Source organism: Lissotriton vulgaris, chromosome 8 (assembly GCF_964263255.1).
Source record: "Lissotriton vulgaris chromosome 8, aLisVul1.2, whole genome shotgun sequence".
In the NCBI taxonomy this organism is placed as follows: domain Eukaryota; kingdom Metazoa; phylum Chordata; class Amphibia; order Caudata; family Salamandridae; genus Lissotriton; species Lissotriton vulgaris.
In genome coordinates, this window is record NC_141696.1 from 1,265,554,695 (window position 1) to 1,265,566,820 (window position 12,126).

Genomic DNA, 12,126 nt, shown 5'->3' on the forward strand with positions numbered 1-12,126 from the left:
CGTCTTCCGAAAATCTTTGGTCCTATCAATGTAGTACATCAAGGCCCTTTTAACGTCAAGCGTGTAGAGCATTCTCTCCGCAACCGACTCCGGATTTTGGAAGAACACAGGTAGTTCTATAGTCTGGTCTATATGGAACTGAGAAACCACCTAAGGAAGGAACTTAGGGTTAGTGCGAAGCACCACCCTGTTGGAATTAATCTGTATAAATGGCTCTTGGATAGTTAGTGCCTGGAGTTCACTAACTCGTCGTAGTGACGTAATGGCTATCAGGAAAGCCACTTTCCCTGTCAAGAACTGAATCTCGCATGAATGCAGGTGCTCGAAAGGGGGACCAATCAGTCTCGTGAGGATCACATTTAGGTTCCATTCGGGAGCTGGTGGGGTCCGTGGAGGAATGACTCATTTGAGTCCTTACAGAAAGGCTTTGATGGCATGCACTCTGAAAAGGGAGAGGTGCTGCCTGTTTTGGAGATAAGCCGCCATTGCGGATAAATGTATACGAATGGAAGCATAGGCCAGATTACATTTGTATAGATGTAAGAGATAACAAATGATGTTTTGAATAGAAGCGTGTAGCAGGTTGATGTTGTGGTCTGCACAATAAATGACAAACCGCTTCTATTTCGCCGCATAGCATGCTCTGGTGGTGGGCTTCCTTGCCTCCTTGATTATGTCCATACAGTCAGGAGGTAAGTTGAAGTAGCCAAACTCTAAGACCTCAGGAGCCAGATCGCCAGGTTAAGCTGTTGCGGATCTGGATGCTGAATGTCGCCATGGCTCTGCGTTAAAAGCTTGGGCGTGAGGCGCAGCCTTTGATGCGGTACCACGGATAGTTCCAGAAACGTGGTGTACCATGGTTGGCGTGCCCACGTTGGAGCAACTAGGATGAGAGTCATCGAGTGTTGCTTCAGCTTGCGTGCCACCAGCGGTATTAGAGGTGCTGAGGGAAAAGTGTACGCAAATTTGCCTGACCAATTCATCCATATCGCATTGCCCTGCGACTGTGGGTGTGGAAACCTGGCGGCAAAGCTTCGGCATTTGGCGTTTTCCTTTGTGGCGAACAGGTCTATCTCTGGATGACCCCACCTTTGGAAGTACGGGTGGAGTACTGATGGATGTATCTCCCACTCGTGCATTTGGTGGCTGTACCTGCTGAGCAGGTCCGCCATCCGATTGTCCTTGCCCGGGAGGTGTTCCGCCGTGAGGAAGATATTCCTTCGAATGGCCCACTTCCACATGCTCTGAGCCAGATGAGACAACTGTGGAGAGTGTGTACCTCCCTGCTTCTGGATGTAGTACATGGCCGTCATGTTGTCCGTCCGGATCAACACGACCTTGTTGCACAGATGTACTTTGAATGCTTTCATCGCCATGAAGCTAGCCATCAGTTCCAGAACGTTGATGTGCATCTTCCTCTGCCGTGCTGTCCATAGTCCCTGCACAGTGTAGTGGAGTACATGAGCTCCCCAACCCTGGAGAGATGCGTCCGTCGTCAGAATGATCTGTGGCACAGGCTCCTGGAACGGTCGTCCCTTGCAAAGGTTTTGTGGATTTCACCAATGCAGAGAGCTGTATGCACGACCGGTTACCAACACTAGGTCTTTCAACTGTCCATGAGCCTGAGTCCACTGATGTGCTAAGCACTCCTGAAGCGGACGCATATGTAGTCTCGCGTGCGGGACTACGAAGATGCAGGAGGCCATCATGCCTATCAACTGCATGAACACTCGTGCTGGAAGCGAGTGTTGAGGTGTCAATTTCTGTATCAGCGATTGAATGCTGCTAACCCTCACTGAATTTGGCTGTGCGTTGGCTGCCAGAGTGTTTATCGTCGCACCCAGATACTGCCGTATGTGGGCGGGTTGCAGGTGGGACTTTGGGTAATTCAGTGAGAATCCCAGATCGTGAAGAAGGTGAATGGTGTGGGACATTTGGGCGGCACACTGCTGGGCCGACTTTGCCTGGATTAGCCAGTCGTCCAGATAAGGGTAGACGTGAATGTTCTGTCTCCGTAGGTGTGCCACCACTGTCGCCAGGCACTTTGTAAACACCCTGGGTGCCGTGGTGACTCCGAAAGGTAGAACTTTGAACTGGTAATGTTGATTTTGGATGGTAAACCTGAGGTATTTTCTGTGTGACGGGTGCAGCGGAATATGAAAATACGGATCCTTCAGATCTAATGTTGCGAGAAAATCTCCCTAACTGAGCAACGGCAGGACTTGCTGCAGTGTTAGCATGTGAAAGTGCTCCGACAGAATGTACTGATTGAGGGGTCTGAGGTCCAGTATGGGTCTGAGGGACCCGTCCTTTTTTGGTATCAAGAAGTACAGTGAGTAAACTCCTGTGCCTCTCTTCCGCAGGCACGAGCTCGATTGCCCCTTTTTCTAGCATGACGAGTACCTCCTGCTGCAATAAGTGCAAATGCTCAGCAGACATAGGATGGTGTCTTGGGGGTATGTTGGGTGGAGTGGATGTTAACTCCAGACAATAACCATACTGGATAAGCTGTGCGACCCACCTGTCTGTGGTGATGGACTTCCAGACTGGCAGGAACTGTTGAAGTCTCCCCCGACAGGTGTTGCGTGGTCGAGGGGCAGTGACAAGGCGTCACTGTTTGTTAGTGGCGGAGGACCTGGAGTTGTTGTTTCTACGACCTCTGCCCTTGGCGCTGTTTCCATGATATCCACCTCTACTTTGTTTGGTGTATGTGGTTTGCGCGCCACATTTATAGTACTGTGTGTTCTGGGACAGCTGGCCTCTGGAAACACCTCTATTGCTTGAGCGACGAAAAGAACCACCCCTGAACTGCTGCGACTGTAGAGCCCCCATAGACTTTGCAGTCTCAGTGTCTTTCTTGATATTCTCCAAGGTGGTGTCCACCTCTGGGCCAAATAGATGATCAGGGTTTACTGTCTGATTTAGAATGGTGGTCTGTATCTCTGGCTTGAACCCGGAGATTCTGAGCCAGGCATGTCGCCTCAACATGACACTAGTGTTAACAGCTCTGGCTGCGGTGCCTGCTGCGTCCAGTGCACATTTGATAGAAGCATTTGATATGAGCTTCCCTTCCTGGATGAGCATCTCAGCTGCCTCTTTATATTCATCTGGCAGGTGCTGTAACAGGGTCTCAAGTGTGTTGTAATGGGCCCTGTCATACCTGGCTAGAAGTGCCTGAGTGTTTGAAATGCGCCAGATATTGGCCGCTTGAGCTGCTACCCTTTTCCCGGATGCCTCGAACACCTTAAATTCCTTATCTGTGGGAGGAGCATCACCTGTTGATGAATTAGCCCTCTTCCGGGCATTAGAAACAACAAGAGAGTCCAACGGCAACGGTCCCTTAATGCAAGTAGGGTCTCCAGGCGCCGATTTGTACTTATTTTCAATCCTGGGGTTTATCACCCTGGCTCTTGTAGGTTCCTTAAAGATTTCCCCAGCATGCTTCAAGACACCCTTCAACATAGGCAGAGTCTTGACAGTCCTCTCTGAGGTGGAAAAGGTGACGAAAAGAAAGTCTACTTCAATGGGGTCAGCATGGAGCTGGACGTCATGATTTTTAGCCGCCCTTTCAATGAGGGCATTAAACGCTGACGAATCCTCAGTAGGCGACGTTTTTAAAGCATACACTTGAGTGTCTGGGGCAGAGTGTGGATCCCCTACGTCAGCAGCATCTGCCCAGGGTTCATTTGTATCATCAGGATCAGTGTCCACAGGATAGCTGTATTCGTCATTATCACCTTCCCCAGTGTCCATATCTGAATAAGTGGGTGAGACATCATGGCCACGTGGAGATACAGGTTCTACAAGAACAGGTGTTGAAGTAGAATACTTCTTCTTTAGTGGTATTTTATAGGACTCCATTGGCTGTTCCGGGGCGATTTTTCTCTTATAAAGAGAAAGTCTGCCTGTCTCGGCATCGATAAACTGTTCCTGTTGCTCTTCCAACGAGGATTGTCGATGCTTTGTGGCCGGGACCACAGTTGTCGGCTTCGGCACCGTGGACACCTTCCTGGGCACGTCGACTGCCACTTTAGGGACGAAAGCCTTCGGCATCACCTTCGGTGGCAGCGTGAAGTTATGTTATGTTATTTGTTTTTTTTTATAGCGCTCGGCTACTCCATAGTGTCCCGGCGCTTTTATTGACGAACCAGTAAAAGATAAAAACACAACACAGTAAAAAACAGACCAAGGATAAGAAGAACAAGAGCCACCTAGAGGGCAAAAAGCCAAGTGGATGGGTGTCGACGTCTTCTGAGGTTTATCTGCAGGCTTTGAAGGTGGAGGATCCTTAGGCCCGACCACCGAAGCCTTGTCCTTGATGCGCTTCAGGGAGTCTGCCACCTGCTTCGAGAAGGAGGCGGACGGCTGCGTCGACTCGACAGAATCCTTCGAGGCACCAGCAGGCGTGGACTCGGGGGTTGTTCCGCTCTTGGCCTTGTCCGGCCGACGCGGAGGCTCGAGAATCTTTGGATCACTGAGTCCTTTGTCGGTGTCGACTGTCTTCGGCGCCGATTTGTTCGGCTCGACTGCCTTGACCTTTGCCTTCAGCGTGATAGTTTTAGTCTCGACGCCCTTTAGCGGTTTCTTCGGGTCGAGAACGCTCTTCTGCTTCGTCGGTGCCGATAGGTCCGAGGACTTCGAGCCGAACAAAGCAATACACACTTTTGGTTTCGATGTAGTCACCAGTGCTTTTGGTTGCGTCGATACCAGAGCTTTCACTTTCGGTTTCGCTGTTTGCGGCTCCTAAGACATGTCCGAAGCTGGGGCCGTAGAACTTATTGGAAGATCTTGGGTAAGGCCTAGTGGCGATCCCTCGACCTGAGCCTTATGAAGCGTTTCGACCCTAGTGTCAGTTTGTGGGCTTAGCTCCTCGCTCGAGCTATCTTCCATGGCCCCAAAGGCCCCATCGTCGTCTCCTACCTCGTCGACGATTTCCTCCGCTTCGAGCATCTCAACATCAGCGTGGTAGTTGTAGTCGACCTCAGACGCGGGATTCGACAGGTTCTCTTGAACCTCCCGGTCTGCTCCTTCATCATCCCCGGCATCAAAGATGTCCACCGGCTCCGGTGCAGTCTGCTGTGCTTCCTTGCGCGCAGCGCGTCGATGCAGAAGCGTCTTCTTGGATCGAAAACGGGAACAAGCCATGCAGCTGGCTTCATCATGATCCGGCGACAGACACGTGTTGCACATCGGGTGGACGTCGATGTGGGGATATTTGGAGTTGCACACGGGACATCTCTTGAACGGGCTCCGTTCCATGATGGGTCGTCGATAAGGCCTCTGGCGTCGACCGGGCCTTCAGCGTCGAAAAGCGCGCGGCTCTTCTGGAGAGAGAGGTGGAGAGAGAGGTAGGGAGAGGGAGAGGTAGGGAGAGAGCGAGGTAGGGAGAGAGCGAGGTAGGGAGAGAGCGAGGTAGGGAGAGAGCGAGGTAGGGAGAGAGCGAGGTAGGGAGAGAGCGAGGTAGGGAGAGAGGGAGAGAGCGAGAGAGGGAGAGAGGGAGAGAGGGAGAGTTGGTTCTTCTAATGCCACCACTAAATTGGGCCCACATGAGATTTTGACTGCCAAATAATGGCGACATGGGGTGGGGGCTCTGCAAGGAAATGCTATTGTGCACACTGATTAACACTGAAAGTCTATTACATTGCCCTGACTAAAAGACAGAATCTTTTGTACAATTGGGTTATAGTTTCCCTGCCCACATCGTCCACAACTGAAGGACACAGTCACCAAGAACTTACAACAAAATAAATGTCTTCAGCAGAGGTGGAAGGACCCCACCCAGTTCCTTCTGGTTACTAACAGCTGTGAAATGCCGAAGGAGATAAAAACTGATGTACTCCAGCCACATGAGGAGAATGCCTCCACAGAGCACATATCCGATCTAAAGCAAGCGGCGCATACCAACTTGCACCCAAGACCTACAACGCTATCTTCTGAGTCCAACCAACAGTCTTGATGGACTGGACTCACCAGAGCCGCAAACATGCTCGTAACCTCTGGAGGTCTTGTGATTGCACAGAATGTGGTGAACAGAGAAAACAAAATATCCAAAATCAAGTGTTTCGTTAAAACTTAAGAAAAAAGTTTTGAATACAAGGATATACTATTATGGAGAGAAATACGAGGGAGCTCAAAAATAGGCTATTAAGTTTCCTTTCTCTTGTTATGAATGTTATTGTTCTGCTGCATTTCGCCCTTTTCTTGCAATTGTAATATATGAATTAATGGCCCCAACTCTAGACAGGGACCTGAATTTATAACAAACGTTGCCTCTGCAATAGGTTTGCACCAGTATCATCAAGCAGAGTATAGGGACAATGGTGCAATACAAATAATGAATGCATACCATAAGAAAATGAATGTTTCAGAGTGCTGGATATGTATGCAGATGCCTGCAGAGGTGAAAAAGGGTTCCCATTTGTTGTATGGCCTCTACTATTAACACATGCTATCATTTTGAACTTTAAGAGCCTTATGTTTGGGACATATCAGAAACGAATTTGACCATCCACAATAATATAATGAAGTTTACTACACCTTCTGGTTGTATGAATTGGCTATATCCGGAAATAAGGAAGAAGAATGCTAAATAATAAATGCAACACTTTGTTTTGAAATTAAAAGGGAGCATCCGTTTAGTCGACGAAGGGAGAGAAGAAGTAGGAGATAGTGAATGTGAACAGTACTTTAAAATATGCAACACCTCTTCATTGGGCTATCCCATGTACCCAAAAAACCAAGTGTATTTTAAATGCGGGGGAAAGGGGCAAACACCTGGTTAATAAAAGACTGGGGATGTTGCGGTTACATAGGATGGGAATTCCCTACCATACGACCCCAGCCAAAAATAACACTGACCCCAGCCAAAAATAACACTGATGAAAACCTACATAGGTAAAACCAAATATCATGCTTCGGGGAAAGAGGAGAATAGACCAAATGGATACTGCAGCACACAAAGCCAATGACTTGGGAAAAGGAAAAATACCAATGCTGCGAGTAGCCCTTAATTCCGGACAAATAAGACAATTGGGTAGATTACTGGATGCAACAATTAATGAAGCCTCAGCAGCATTGGTTAACCCAAATGGTAGAAATGGTTGCTATGAGGACGGTGTTTCTACAAAACTGGTTGGTTTTAGACTTTAGCTGAGAAGGGTAGAGTCTACCGAGAAACAAAATGTTACCTTTACATTCCAGATAATGCACTAAGTGTTTTACAAGCATTGACCAATCTGCAGGATTTTGGGCATCAAGAGCATGAGGCAACCAAAATAAGCTTTTTGATTTGGGGTCCTTCTTTGGGTCTTGGGGCTCATGGTTATTGAAACTACTATTTATTTGCTTGGAAATATTTGCAACAGTATCTATTCTCATAAATATATTACCTACATGTACCTCAGCATGCGTGTACCACAGAATGCATCCCTAAGCCTGGTGTTACTGCAAGTAAAGTTATGGTGTTCAGATAAACCCCTTTAGGCATGTAATTATGCGTATGATGCCAATAAAGATCAAGTGAATGCCAGAGTAAAAAAGGCAATTAACGGGAGGATTGAGAGAGACCGGCTTTTTTAATATTGTTTTTTTCTCTCTTCTGTATCCTTTACATGAACTTATTCCTGGGACAAACAAGTTCATCTAGTTTAGCTGAGTGCCGCTGGGTTCATGGAACAGTTAGCTAAATTACGTGCACAAGAAAATGCTTTGCCAGGAAAATGTTTTCCTTCATGTTCAAAGATCATTAAAAGGAAAGCATTAGCTTTCACTTAGTTTTGTAAATGGTCACTAGGACCTGGGCACCGCCAAGGAAGTTGCCACTGCATAGATATTCTCATAATATTTTTTATTTTTTTTTATTTTATTTTTTAGTGTTTTATAGAGCGGAAACTTGACTCGTTAGGGTATCAGAGCGCTTTACAGAGTCAAAGAGTCATACAAGAGGCATGGTATCACAAGAGTACAGTGTAAATTAGGGAGGGGTGTGCCGAGTACAAGAGTGATGGGAGTATACAAAAATAGTCAATATTACTGTTGCTAAGGACAGGCCCCCGGTTTCTTGGTGGGGCGAGGTCGAGGGAGGCAATAGTCTGTGGTGGTTGTGGGATGGGGTTTAGCCGAGGAATTTGCCCATGAGGAAGGATTTAGCCTCCTTTTTAAAGCATGCAAGAGAGGGGATTCTTCTGATGGCGGGTGGGAAGGTGTTCCATATTCTTGGTGCAGGTATAGTGAACAAGGGAACCCGATCAGATAGCCAAAGACATCGGGTGATTACTTATTTCCAAAAACAAAGGTCATTGGCCTAGTAATTGATAATGAAAGCATTTCATAGACTACAGTGAGAACTATGAGTAGTTATCCAGTGTCCAGCCGGACAAAGGAATATTTATTTAATTATTTATTTTTAAAGTTTTATATAGCGCGAACAAGATCTTTGCAGATATCAGAGCGCTTTACAGAAACAGTAGGTAGGATAAGCAAGACTCTTACATCAATATGAGATTCCGTAGACAATGAGTTGCAAGAATAGGGTATCAATCATACAAGAGTAAACAGAGTAATAACAATCAAGAAACAATAATATGGAAGCAGTACAATGTCTAAACGGATAGGATTATAGCACCCCAGAGGGTGAGTAAACACAATGTTGACAGCAAAGCAGTAGTCAGTAGTGGGTGCGTTGCAGGTTGTTGAGGCACTCAAGTCCTAGTGTACAAAGGTGAGTATTCAGACAGCCGATAATGAGGGAGCCAAATACAGTCATTGTTCCAGTATCAATAGTGTTCAGGTGTATTTAGCCATAAGGATAGCCTTCACCTCTTTCTTGAAGAGTATAGTGGACGGGATAAGCCTGATTTCTGGCAGGAGTGCATTCCAGATCCTAGGTGCCATTCCAGAGAAGGAGCGTTTGTATGTTTTTTCCTTCCGGAATCTCCGTGGTTTCAGGAGGAGAGTGTTTGTGCTTCTGTTGGATCTTGAGCCACCTGATATGGTCAGCTTATGAGAGAGGTAGTTGGGTGCCTTGTGGTGTACGGCCGAGTGTGTCATAGAGGCAATTTCCAACTGAATTCTGGCTTCAATAGGCAGCCAGTTCAGGGCTTTTAAGTCAGGGGATATATGTGAGTGTTTTCTTGAGCCAGTGATGAGTCTCGCGGCCGCATTCAGGGAGGCTCTTAGGGGAGCCGTTGTTGTCAGGGGGAGCCCGCTGAGAGCCACAATTCCGTAGTCTATGCGAGGAATGACTAAGGCTTGTACCACAGTTTGGAAGTCCTTGGGTGGTAGGAAGGGTTTGAGTTTTCTCAGCGTGTTGATTTGGAAGTTGGCTCCTTTAGTTGCTATGCTAATATGCTGCTGCATGTCGAGATTGCAGTCCAGTGTGATGCCAAGGGATTTCGCTGAGTCCACGATGGTGGGTTGGACACTGAGAGCGGTTAGATGATTGAGCCAGGTTTGGGTGATTGCCTTTTTCGCAGGAGGAGAGATCAGAAGGAACTCAGTTTTCAGAGCATTTAGTTTGAGGTGATTGTCGGCCAGCCAAGCTTGGGTGTTTCTTAGTGTGGCATTCAACAGATTGATGTCTTCAGGGGATTGAAGCTTGAGGTAGAGCTGAGTGTCATCGGCGTACATATGGAAATGTACCTTAGAAGATTGAAGCAGGGTGGTGAGTGGTTCCATGACGAGGTTGAACAATGTGGGGGATAGGGAGGAACCTTGCGGAACGCCCAGTGTTACTGGCACAGGCGAGGACAGTGCGTTGTTGATCTTGAACCTCTGAGAACGGTTGTGTAGAAAGGACGTGAACCATTTGAGAACCGTCCCGGATATGCCCATTCTGGTATTTAGGAGCTCCAGAAGATTCTCGTGTTTGACCGTATCAAATGCTGAAGAAAGGTCAAGGAGGATGAGGAGGCAAGACTCATTGTGATCAAGGATTTGGAGGGCATCATCTATTATGTGTGTCATGGCCGTTTCCGTGCTATGCTTTGCTCTGAATCCGGATTGGTGAGAGTTGAGGAGGTCAAACTGCTCAATGTGTTTTGTCAGTTGGAGTTGTACGCATTTTTCTAACAGTTTTGCTAGAGTGGTGATATTGGTGATAGGACGATAGTTGTTTGGGTCGGCCGGGTCAGCTGTGGGTTTCTTGAGTATAGGCGTGACTTGCCCAATCTTGAGGGAGTCTGGAATGAGCCCTTGTTGCAGGGAACAGTTGATGATTTTAGTCCAGAGTGGGAGGAACAGGGGGGTGAGGACTTTAACAGCATTGGCAGGTAGGGGATCGTGTGATGATTGGCGGGTTTCAAGGTGACCAGCAGCTTGTGAATTGATTCTTCGGAATAGATGTCGAAGGATGTCCATGAAGCGTTGTTTTTAGCATGAGTGTTAGTTGTGCATATGGAGCCGGCGAATCGACTTACATCCTTGATGAGATCGCTTCTTATAGTGTCGTTCTTTTGCTTGAAGAAAGCAGAGAAGTCTTCGCAACTTGGGATAGCCTTTGTTAAGTTGTTGGGTTGTGGAGGTTGCGTTTTGGTTTGGGTTTTGACTAACTCGAACAGTTTTTTTGGTCGGTTTTTAGCTTGATCCAGCTGTGATCCAACTCACAATGAATTTCAATTTAAATGAACAAAGTTGCAAGAATCGATTAGAAAAAGAAGGGCACAATCCTGTACCAAACGTGAAAGGAGAAAGTAGAAGGAAAGAATATAAAGTGTCAGGCAAAGGAGAAGGAGCAAGTAGTGGCTTACATTACAATGTCAGCTTAAGTAAGCTCAACTAAACAGTTTTCCACAAAACAATTTACACAATGGCTTAGTTGTGGTACTGGTTAGAAAGTCGACGTTTCGATCCCTAGCTCCTATTACAGTGAGATCATCTTCAGGACGAAGGGTTACAGTTGCCTGATTTTAAAAATAGCACTACTCGTGGGAGAGTGTAGGGAACCTTAGGATGAGGTTCGTAGGACGGAGAACGCAGTATTGGTCGTAAGGTCGGTTACTTGGTCGCTCAATCTTCACAATGTCCTTGATCGTTTTGTGATCACAATGGGTAATCCGTATGGGTCGGCCATCACGCCGACCCATACGGATTACCCATTGCGGCTCGCAGGAGACTCTAATCAAGCTCCTCGTTAATTTCAATATCCTACTCCTGCTGCCCCAGCCTCCAACCGGTTCCGTGCAGCATCTGCCCGGCTGGGCACACGGACCGCATTGTGATCACAAACGATCGAGGACATTGTGAAGATTGAGCGACCCAGTAACCGACCTTACGATCAATACTGTGTTCTCAGTCCTACGAACCTCATCCTAAGGTTCCCTACACTCTCCCACGAGTAGTGCTATTTTTAAAAAATCCGGCAACTGTAACCCTTAGTCCTGAAAATGATCCCACTGTAATAGGAGCTAGGGATCGAAACGTCGACTTTCTAACCAGTACCATAACTAAGCCATTGTGTAAATTGTTTTGTGGAAAACTGTTTAGTTGAGCTTACTTAAGCTGACATTGTAATGTAAGCCACTACTTGCTCCTTCTCCTTTGATTGACACTTTATATTCTTTCCTTCTACTTTTTCCTTTCACGTTGTGCCCTTCTTTTTCTAATTGATTCTTGCAACTTTGTTCATTTAAATTGAAATTCATTGTGAATAAATATTCCTTTGTCCAGCTGGACACTGGATAACTACTCGAAGTTCCATATTCTTGGTGCAGCCCCAGCGAACGCCTGATTGTTTTTTTTTTCCCCAAAGCATGCAGGCTGGAGTAGGAGGGCACTGGCAGATCGCGAGTTTCTGATTACTCCAGATATCACAAGTTTCTGTGCAAGGTACGCAAGGGAGTTTGAGTGTAGGGCCTTGTGCGTGATGTTTTTCAACAAGTTAATAGCAGCACAAGCTGCTGTGCAACATGACCTAAAATAAAAAATAAAAAAAAGCACAACAAAGCGCTCAATTCTGGCATCGTCGCAATGCTTTATTGTTTTTATTTTTTCTTTAAGCTATGTTGGCTGTAAAATATGTTAAACAAAACACTTCTTTAATCTACATATACTTACCTCCTTTATGTATCTAAATACTTCCAATGTACTTTTGGATCTATATATCACTTTCTTCTAATTTAGCATTTTCAA

At 46.6% G+C, this 12,126-nt stretch overlaps 1 protein-coding gene across 5 annotated transcripts in view; it reads right to left on the reverse strand.

Annotated features, from left to right (window-relative positions):
* The window catches only part of NUP58 (nucleoporin 58), a 504,014-nt gene that overhangs the window by 423,692 nt on the left and 68,196 nt on the right, over positions 1 to 12,126 (reverse strand). The gene's annotated exons all lie outside the window — the stretch shown is intronic.